This window comes from Aquarana catesbeiana, linkage group LG11 (assembly GCF_042186555.1).
Source record: "Aquarana catesbeiana isolate 2022-GZ linkage group LG11, ASM4218655v1, whole genome shotgun sequence".
Classification (NCBI taxonomy): Eukaryota; Metazoa; Chordata; class Amphibia; order Anura; family Ranidae; genus Aquarana; species Aquarana catesbeiana.
In genome coordinates this window covers 108,568,650-108,579,039 of record NC_133334.1, presented here as the reverse complement: position 1 = coordinate 108,579,039, position 10,390 = coordinate 108,568,650, and positions in this window count along the sequence as shown.

Genomic DNA, 10,390 nt, shown 5'->3' with positions numbered 1-10,390 from the left:
TACCTGTAGGTAAAAGTGGAGTGTAAGGTTTTACAACCACTTTAACCGGTTAAGGACCAGCCGCCGCAGTTATACTGAGGCAGGTTGGCTCCCCTGGGCGAATCGTCATAGCTGTAACTCAGGCGCGCGGCCGCCTATGGAGCGCGCGCACGTGTATTCGGCCCACCCACGGTGATCAGATAAGTTTCAGAACCGATCAGTCTCCATGCCCAGGCCAATGATTTCTGGCCTGGACCTGGTGATCGGTTCTGGCGAATGTGTAAACACAGGCAGAGGAAGTGATGTCACCTCCCCACCTCCCCTCGTGGAATCCTTTTCGGTTCGAGAGAGAGGAAAGAGGACATGTAACCGTGAGTTGCACCAACACTACACTGACACAGTACACATAGGCATACTTTTCAATCCTGATCGCCCCCCCAGTTAACCCCTTCACTCCCTGTGACTGTATCACCAGGTGCAGTTTTCAGATTTTTCACTGATCACTGTACTGGTGTCACTTGTGACACTAATCAGTGTTAGGGCAGTAAGTAGTAGGCCCATGTACCCCCCTAAATCCCCCTAGTAAAAGTTTAACCCCTTGATCACCCCCTAGTTAACTCTTTAACCCCCTGTCACCAGCGTCACTAATATACTTGTAGTGTACAGATCTATTTTCTGATTGCCATATTAGTGTCATGGGTGGCACTAGTTAGCCAGTTACTGTCACCGTCAGGTTTTTATAGTGTCAAGGTACCCGCCATATATTACTGAATAAAGGTTTAACCCCCTGACCACCCCTCAGTACAGGTTTTAGCATCAGTTAGGGTCAGCATCAGTCCCAGGCAGCGTCAGATCAGTGCCAGTAGCGCTAACACGCATGCACGCATCATACACCTCCCTTACTAGTATAGTGTTTGAACAGATCAATATCTTTGATCTGATCAGATCTATACTAGCGTCCCCAATAGTTTAGTGTTCCCAAAAAATGCAGCGTTAGTGGGATCATCCCAGACACCTGCTAGCACCTGCGTTTAGCCCCTCCACCCAGCCCAGCCCACCCAAGTGCAGTATCAATCGATCACTGTCACTTACAAAACACAACACACATAACTGCAGTGTTCGCAGAGTCAGACCTGATCCCTGCGAAAGGCTAACAGTTTTTTTGGTAGCGATAGCTGACAACTAGTTGCTCTTTTTGCCTTTGAGTCGCACTAGTTGTACTTGTCAATTTAGAGGCCAAAATGTCCAATCCGAGGTACACTAGTGAAGAGGCCTACACTTTGCTGAGCATGACAGATGAGAGCGATGGGGAAGCAGCCTCACTGGCAGATTCAGGCTCAGTATATGAACCAGTAGAGAGCAGTGGCACCCTGACAGATAGCTCTGATGACGGAGTGGTCCCTGCTTAGGTCAGGCGTACCCAATCCCTTCTTCTGTTGTTGAGAAGCAAGAACCGCAGGGCTCTCGTATGGAGCAGAGAGCCAGTACTAGTGCCGCTCATCCTTCTGGTGAACTGGCAAGCACCAGCGGCCTAGTACATCCTGGTCGTAGTAAAACCAGCACTGCAGTTACATGTGGTGACATGGTGAGTCCCATAAGTGCAGTTCAAGCTTGTGCGGTGGCTAACACAATAGTGCCCCGCAGCCACAAAGAAGACAAACACAGGCCAGTAAAGCCCATAGTGCCCTTCCCACTGCATTTGCCAATTCTAATTGGGAGCCCACCACTTCTGCAGCGCCTGTTCACTGGCCAACCTAGAATTCAGGTGGAAACAGTTGATTTTATGTCACTTAATTTTTATTCCCTGTTTTTCACGGAAGATCTCTGTAGATCAATTGTGGACCAAAGTAATTTGTATGGTGGTCAATTCGTCGCCGCTAATCCCCAGTTGACCCTTGCCAGAGATTGTAAACCTATTACAGTTTCCAAATTTAAGACCTTTCTGGGTCTCTCCCTCCTCATGGGCATTACTAAAAAGTGTGCGTTGCGGTCATATTGGTCCACTGACCCAATTCACCATATGCCGTGTGATTGAGACCCCTATAATCAATTCAAGGTCTCAGTTTACCACTCTTCTTCTTCACGAAGAGGAAATCAGCACCAGCAGGTGACAAGGATTTGCGGATGAAACCTCGAGAAAGTGCGTCTGCAACATACTCCTCCATGGCCTTATCCTCCAAGACCGACAAAGGGTAAACCCGGCCACAAGGGGGTATGGCAAAAGTTTGACGGTCAATTGCGCAATCATACGGCCGTTGTGGAAGCAAACTACCAGCTTGACCTTTGTCAAAGACATTGCTAAAATTGCGGTACTCATCCGTCAGGGAGGAGAGTGAAGAGGTGCACAGGATCTTGGCTACCTTCTCACTGCATTATGGCAACCAGGAGAGAACCTCAGCATGGAGCCAATCAAAAGAGGGGTTGTGCCTCTGTAACCAAGAATAACCAATAGCCAGCGGAAACTTAGGTGAGGAAATAACATGGAAATGGATTATCTCATGGTGAAGAGACCCTACAGCCATGGATAACGGAACCATCTCATGAGTCACATGGGCAGGCTGTAGAGGTCTCTCATCAAGAGCCTCAATGGACAGTGGAGTGTCATGCAGCTGCATTGGAATCGAGTGCTTTGATACGAAGGCAGCATCAATGAACAGGCCTGCAGCCCCAAAGTTGATTAGAGCCTGTATCTCGACGGACGATTCAGCCCAAGAAAGGGTGACCGAAACCAGGGGCTTATCCTTCCGGATAACTGGGGATGAAACAACGCCACCTAAGATCTGTCTGTGACAGGACCTCAAGGTTCGCGCGTTCCCTGGACGGGAAGGACAAGACTTCAAAAAGTGACCTGCCTGGCCACAATAAAGGCACAATCTCTCCCTCCTCCTAAAGGTTTTCTCATCCGCAGAGAGACATGTGAAACCCAAGTGCATGGGTGCACCTTCACTGACCGACTCGGTACCAGGAGTCATGGGAGGTGAGGGAGGCAAGGGTGGGACTGCAAAGCTTGGAAACAAATGTACAGGAGGCTTCCGCAAACGCTCTTTAAAAGAGAGTCTTTCTCTGAGTCTGGAGTCAATGAGGATGGCAAATGTGATCAACTTCTCCAGCTCAGTGGGTATAGGCTGCTATCTCATCCTTGATGGTTCCTGAGAGACCATGAGAAAAAGCAGCCACAAGGGCCTCATTGTTCCACGCAACCTCTGCTGCCAGAGTAGGGAATTTAGTGGCATAGTCGGCAACAGTTTTCGTACTCTGCTCGATGGACATGAGGCACTTGGCAGCAGAAGCGGAGTGTGCGGAAACATCAAATACCCTTTTAATCGAAGCCACAAACTCAGGGTAGCTCAAGACAACAGGTTTTTGCATCTCCCATAGAGGGTTTGCCCAGGCCAAGGCTCTCTCAGAAAGCAAGGATATCACGAAACCTACTTTGCTTCTGTCCGTGGGAAATGCCAGGGGCAGCATCTTAAAGTATATCTCAACCTGGTTTAGAAACCATCTGCATTGGACTGGATCACCCCCAAATCACTGGGGAACCAGAGTGGAACCAGGCATACCTCTTATAGAGGTAATACTTGAGGCGGGTGCCTGCACAGAGACTGGATGTCACGTACCTGGTGGCAGAACCCAGAGTGCAGGGAGTAGCCTCTCGTGTGCCTCTGGCTCGAGAACCCCTGATAGAGGAAACAGGGACTCAAGAGCACAGGGGGCCACAAGTGCTTGACAGGTGGCAGATGTAGAGCTGATCAGGACCTCTGGTGCAGCTGAAGGAGGGCTAGCAGGAACACTGGAACAGCAGACTGTGAAGAGGAGTACTGTAGACAGCAGGAACTCAGGAACAGCAGGGAGGTGTTCTGTAGTTCAACTGGAGCACTGGAACAGCTGACTGTAGGAAGATGCACTGGAACTCTGGCAGGAACACTGGAACAGCTGACTGTGCAGAGAAGTACCGTAGCTGGCAGGAACTCAGGAACAGCAGGCAGCAGGGAGGTGTTCTGTAGTTCAACTGGAATGCTAGCGGGGTCAGACAGGCCGGGTCAACACTGGCGGGCAGAGCAGGTACCAGACAGAGGCAGAAGAGTGGTCAGGGTACGGACCGGTTTGGCAACAGACAGGCAGCGAACAACCGTAGGAGGAGGCAGGAGAATAGTCAAACAAGCCGGGGTCAGGGACTGACAGGAGTAGTCAGGAGCAGGCCGGGTAAAAGGAATCAGGTAGATAGGTATACTGATAGCTTAGGGTCACAGGGAACGCTGTAGACCGGACAGCAAGAAAGCATGCTGACAGGCTCCTTTAAATAAGCTTATTGGCGCCAAACACTGTCACACTGCACGTCTGCGCGTGCCCGAGCACCATCGTACGTGCCCGCTCGCACCATCGCGCACCCACGTAAACTCGTCCGTGCTAGCGCACCCCCGCATGCGCCCATTCGCGCTAGCGCGCACCCGCACACGTCCACTGGCTCTAACATCAGGAGTTCTGTGCACCGATCTTCTGCCCACAACTGGCCGGACGTCTTTCATGACATTCCCCCCCCCCCCCCAAGGGGCAGCCTCCGGATGCCCAACTGTGCCATCTTACTTGGATGGGACCTCTTGAAGGCAAGAATCAACCTCTACGCATAAATGTTGGACTCCGGCTCCCAAGAGTTCTCCTCGGGCCCGTGCCCCTTCCACTTTACTAGAAACTGGACTTGGTTACGTCTTTTCCTGCAATCCAGAATGGACTGAACCTCATATTCAGCTTCTCCCTCAACGATCACAGGTTCAGGGGGACCGACCTTCCAGTTGACAAAAGGATCAGGAACTGTGGGTTTGAGTAGGGCCACATGAAAGACTGGGTGGATCCGGAATGATTCTGGTAACTTCAGTTCATAGGCCACATTATTAATTTTCCTTAGGACTGGGAAGGGACCAACGAAATTAGGGCCCAATTTCTTGGAAGGACAAGCCAGTCTTGAATTCAACGTAGACAGCCAGACCTGATCTCCGGGCTTGAGGTCTACTTCCCCCCTTTTCTTCTTATCAAACACCTCTTTATTGTAATTCTGAGTCCTTGCCATAGTCTCCTGCAGGAGTTTATTATTTAACTCAAAGAAATTTCGATTCTCTTGGACAGCTAGTACTGGGCACTCCGGGATGTTATTAGACAGGAACAGAGGATGGAAACCATAATTTGCAAAGAACGGTGATTGCTTTGTGGCAGAATGAACAGAATTGTTGTAAGCAAATTCGGCAAGGGGTAGAAGCGGAGCCCAATCATCCTGGGAGAAAGAAGAAAAGCAGCGCAGATACTGCTCCAGCGTCTGATTTGTTCTTTCCGTCTGGCCATTTGTTTGAGGGTGATAGGCAGAAGAGAAGGAGAGGTAAATTTTCAGAGACCCACAAAGAGCCCTCCAAAACTTGGAAGTAAATTGCACCCCCCGATCTGAAGTGATATTTGCAGGGATGCCATGAAGCCTCACCACTTCCTTGATAAATGTCCTAGCAGTCTCAGCGGCAGTAGGTGTGCCTTTCATTGGTAAGAAATGAGCCATCTTGGATAATCTATCCACTACTACAAAGATTGTAGTGTAACCTTCAGAGGGTGGCAGCTCGACAATAAAATCCATGGAGATCATCCTCCATGGCTTCTCCGGGACAGGTAGTGGCTTCAACAGACCCCAAGCCGTAGACTTGCTGCCCTTGTTTTGAATGCAGGTGGCACATGCTTCCACATAGTCCTTGCAATCCTTTCTTAACTGCGGCCACCAGAACGTGCGCTGAAGAAGTTCAGATGTCTTATGCACGCCGAAATGGCCGGCCAACATGTGATCATGACAGGAACTAAGAACCGCTGCTCACATCTCCTGAGGTACGAAGATCCTATCCTTAAACCACAGAAGATCATCTCTGGCCTGTAGAGCTGTATCAGGTGGAGCAGAAGCGTCCCTGGAGACTTGCTTGATTTGAGAACGTAGATCACCTTGAAGCAACAGAAAGTTCCCTGAGGACAAGATGGTGTCTAGGTGAGAAGATGCTTCAGATCCGCTGTACATTCGTGACAGTGCGTCGGGCTTGGTGTTTTTTGACCCGGGGCGTTAGGTTATATGGAATGAAAATCTGGTAAAGAAAAGTGCCCACCTGGCCTGTCGTGGTTTTAACCTCTTGGCAGTCTTTAGATATTCCAGATTCTTGTGATCTGTATAAACAAGAATTGGATGAGCTGCTCCCTTTAGGAGATATTGCCATTCCTCAAGCGCGGCTTTAATCGCTAACAACTCTCGGTCGCCCACATCATAGTTCCTCTCCGCTTCAGATAGTTTGCGAGAAAAAAAAGCGACTGGGTGCAGAAGAGCCCTAGGTCCTGTCTCTGGGAAAGCACTGCACCGACCGCTATTTCCGAGGCGTCCACCTCCAAAATGTATGGCAATGTGGAATCAGGGTGTTTTAAAACTGAGGCTGAGACAAACAGATTTTTCAGCGTTGTGAAGGCTGCCTGAGCTTCAGTAGACCAGTGGAATTTAAGGCCCGGTTTGGTTAGCCTTGTAATGGGAGAAATGATGGTGGAGAAGGAGAATCCTTTGATGAATTTTCTGTAGAAATTTGCAAATCCTACAAAACATTGGCTTCCCTTCTTGTCAGTAGGAGCGGGCCAGTCCAGAATGGCAGAGACCTTCTGAGTGTCCATTTTAATGCCCTCCACTGAGATAATTAGACCAAGGAACTGGATACTCTCTTGTTCAAAGACACATTTCTCAAGTTTGGCGTAGAGGCCGTGCAGCCGAAGTCGGGTCAAAACATTTCTGACATGTTCACCATGTTCAGCTAAGGAAGAAGAAAAAATCAGGATGTCATCTAAATAAATAATAACAAACAGGTCAAGATAGTCTCTGAAGATGTTATTCACAAAATGCTGAAATGTAGCAGGAGCATTACAAAGTCCGAAAGGCATGACTAAATATTCAAAGTGCCCAAACGGAGTACGGAAAGCAGTCTTCCATTCGTCTCCCCTACGAATGCGGACAAGATTGTAGGCACCATGAAGATCTAACTTAGAAAACACTACTGCAGACCCCAGTCTTTGAAAAAGTTCTGGCACTAATGGCAAAGGATAACGCTTTTTAATCGTGATCTTATTAAGTGCTCGATAATCCACACAAGGGCGTAGAGAATGGTCTTTCTTCTCCACGAAGAAGATTCCTGCTCCTGCCGGGGACGTGGAGGGTCGGATGAACCCTTTTTCTAGATTGTCATCAATGTAAGTCTTTAATACTCCTAGTTCTAGTTCTGACAAAGGGAAAATTCTCCCAAAAGGGATGTCTGCCCCTGGAAGGAGCTCAATTGGGCAATCGTATGGCCGATGGGGAGGAAGAGTCTCAGCGCCCTTTTGACTGAAAACGTCCAGAAAGCTGTGGTAGGCTTCAGATACAATTTGACAGATCTCAGCATCAGTTTCCATGCATAGTAGGGAAGAAGGGGCTCGGTGACTTCTGGTAGACAGTGTTGATGGCAGTAAGAGGAAAGGAACTCAATCTTCCCCGAGGTCCAATCAATTTGCGGATTATGGGCCTTTAGCTACGGCATGCCTAGTATGATGGGAAATAGAGGAGACTCAATGGAATCTAGACAAATTAGCTCTTGATGAGTGCCGGCAATGGTGGTGTGCAGAGGTACAGTCTCCTGGGTTACTGGCCCTGATCTGAGGGTAGATCCATCGGCCAAATATACGGAAAGTCCTTTCGCTCTGGGCCGAAGGGGAATGTGATGTCTGGAAGCGAAGGACAAGTCTATGAAGCCGCTGCAAGCCCCGGAATCAATGATAGCGCTGGTTGGTATATTCCCTCCTGGGAGCTGTAAGAGAATCGGAACAGCCAGATGAGAAACATTATTCAGTACTGCAGGGGAAATAGAAAAGCACTTACGAAGCTTTGCCGGGCATGTTCGTACAAAATGTCCAGGTTCCCCGCAGTACAGGCACAGGTTACCAGCCCGACGGCGTTGACGCTCTTCAGGAGTAAGTGAAGGGCGTAAGAGGCCCAGCTGCATCGGTTCCGGAGTATCTGAGGCCATGGTGGTTGAAGTTGAAGGAACAGGGTGGGGAGAACTAGGCACACGGGGCAGCATCCAAACAGGATGGGAAGGACCGGAGGATCGATCCGTACGCCGTTCTCTCAGGCGTCTGTCTATTTGAATAGAAAGGTCTATGAGGCCCTCTAAAGTCTCTGGGATACCCACTCGGGCTAGTTCGTCCTTTAAAGATTCCGAAAGGCCCATACGGAACTGATACCGAAGGGCAGCATTGTTCCAATTCGTGTCGGAAACCCAACGTCTGAATTCCGACACGTAGTCCTCCACAGGTCTGCGGCCTTGCTGTAGGGCGTGCAAAGCTGCCTCTGCAATAGCGGTTAGCTGTGGGTCCTCGTATAATAACGACATGGCCTAAAAGAAGGTGTCCAGGGTATCAAGTGAGGCATCCTTCTTTTCTAGAAGGCAATGGGCCCAGGACTGGGGCTCGCCTGACAACAGCGAAATCACGAACCCCACTTTGGTGGCTTCCAGGGAGAAAGTCCTTGGCTGAAGGGCAAAAAAGAGTTCACATGAGTTACGGAAAGACCTGAATTTACTCCGGTTACCCTAGAATCTTTCAGGCGTGGGGACCCTGGGTTCAGGCGGCAACATCACCACTGAGGGTGCAGCAGAAGTCCCGGAAGCTGGAGGTGTGGATGCTGCTAGAGCTTGGATTTGGCCTTCCAGTTGGGTATAGCCCTCTTGTAGGCTCTTTACCGCCTGGGTAAGTCCAGCAAGATGGCGGCAGAGCTCGTCCATAGTAGAGGCTCCCTGCGAGGGCTCGGACATGGCTGTCCAGTACTGTCACGTACCTGGTGGCGGAGCCCAGAGTGCAGGGAGTAGTCTCTCGTGTGCCTCTGGCTCGATAACCCCTGATAGAGGAAACAGGGACTCAAGAGCACAGGGGGCCACAAGTGCTTGGCAGGTGGCAGATGTAGAGCTGATCCGGACCTCCGGTGCAGCTGAAGGAGGGCTAGCAGGAACACTGGAACAGCTGACTGTGAAGAGGAGTACTGTAGACAGCAGGAACTCAGGAACAGCAGGGAGGTGTTCTGTAGTTCAACTGGAGCACTGGAACAGCTGACTGTAGGAAGATGCACCGGAACTCTGGCAGGAACACTGGAACAGCTGACTGTGCAGAGAAGTACCGTAGCTGGCAGGAACTCAGGGACAGCAGGAAACAGGGAGGTGTTCTGTAGTTCAACTGGAGCACTGGAACAGCTGACTGTAGGAAGATACACCGGAACTCTGGCAGGGTACGGACCGGGTCGGCAACAGACAGGCAGCGAACAACCGTAGGAGGAGGCAGGAGAATAGTCAAACAAGCCGGGGGACGGGGACTGGCAGCAAACAGGAGTAGTCAGGAGCAGGCCGGGTAACAGGAATCAGGTAGACAGGTATACTGATAGCTTAGGGTCACAGGGAACGCTGTAGACCGGACAGCAAGAAAGCATGCTGACAGGCTCCTTTAAATAAGCTCATTGGCGCCAAACACTGTCACACTGCACGTCTGCGTGCACCCGCGCGCGCCCGAGCACCGATCGTATGTGCCCACTTGTTCGCACCGATCTTCCCCCCACAACTGTGCTAACCGGATGTCTTTCATGACACTGGAGCAGCAGCAGGGTCTGCCTGCAACATAGGTTGTACCGGAGCGGCCACAGTGGGAGATTCCAGGTGAGCCGTGTGGCTCAGGAGCGTTTGTAACGCCATGGAAAACTGATCCATGCGGTGATCCAGTTCATCCAATCTGGAAAAAATATTACCAACAAGTGGATTGACTGCATCTTCTGAATTCATGGCCTTCACCTACTGTCAGAAACCATGAAATCAGGCCGAGACAGAAGTACAGTTAAATCACACTTGTTTAATAATAAAAGTAAAAAGAACAAACGTAGTCAAAACATAGTCAAAGTTCAGTAACTGGAATGGAAAGTCAGCCAAGCCAGAAGTCAGGGATCAATGTAGTGGAACAACAAGCAGGATCTGGAGCCAGAAGGGATGTCAGCAAAGAAAGTCTTGAACAGGATCGCAGGAGCTAGTTTCTGTGTTGTTGATCAAGGCGAGATCTACTGGGCTGAACGGCTTAAGTAGGCAGGACTGACGAGCAGGATATCATCAACAGCTGAGTAACTGAGGAGAGATAGGATCTGGCAATTAGCCGAAAGCTGAGCGGCCAGCTCTGAGAAGGAAGGGCTGAGCCCAGCCCTGACAAACATGGATTTATTTATTTTGACAGCAACAGGATTTGCTCTCACGATACATAAATCAGCGACTCCAGTGCTGTAGGAGGTGATTTTACCACCACAGTTAAAAGAGAAACAGTGCATGTATGCCCATCATTAGAAGTGGATGGATGC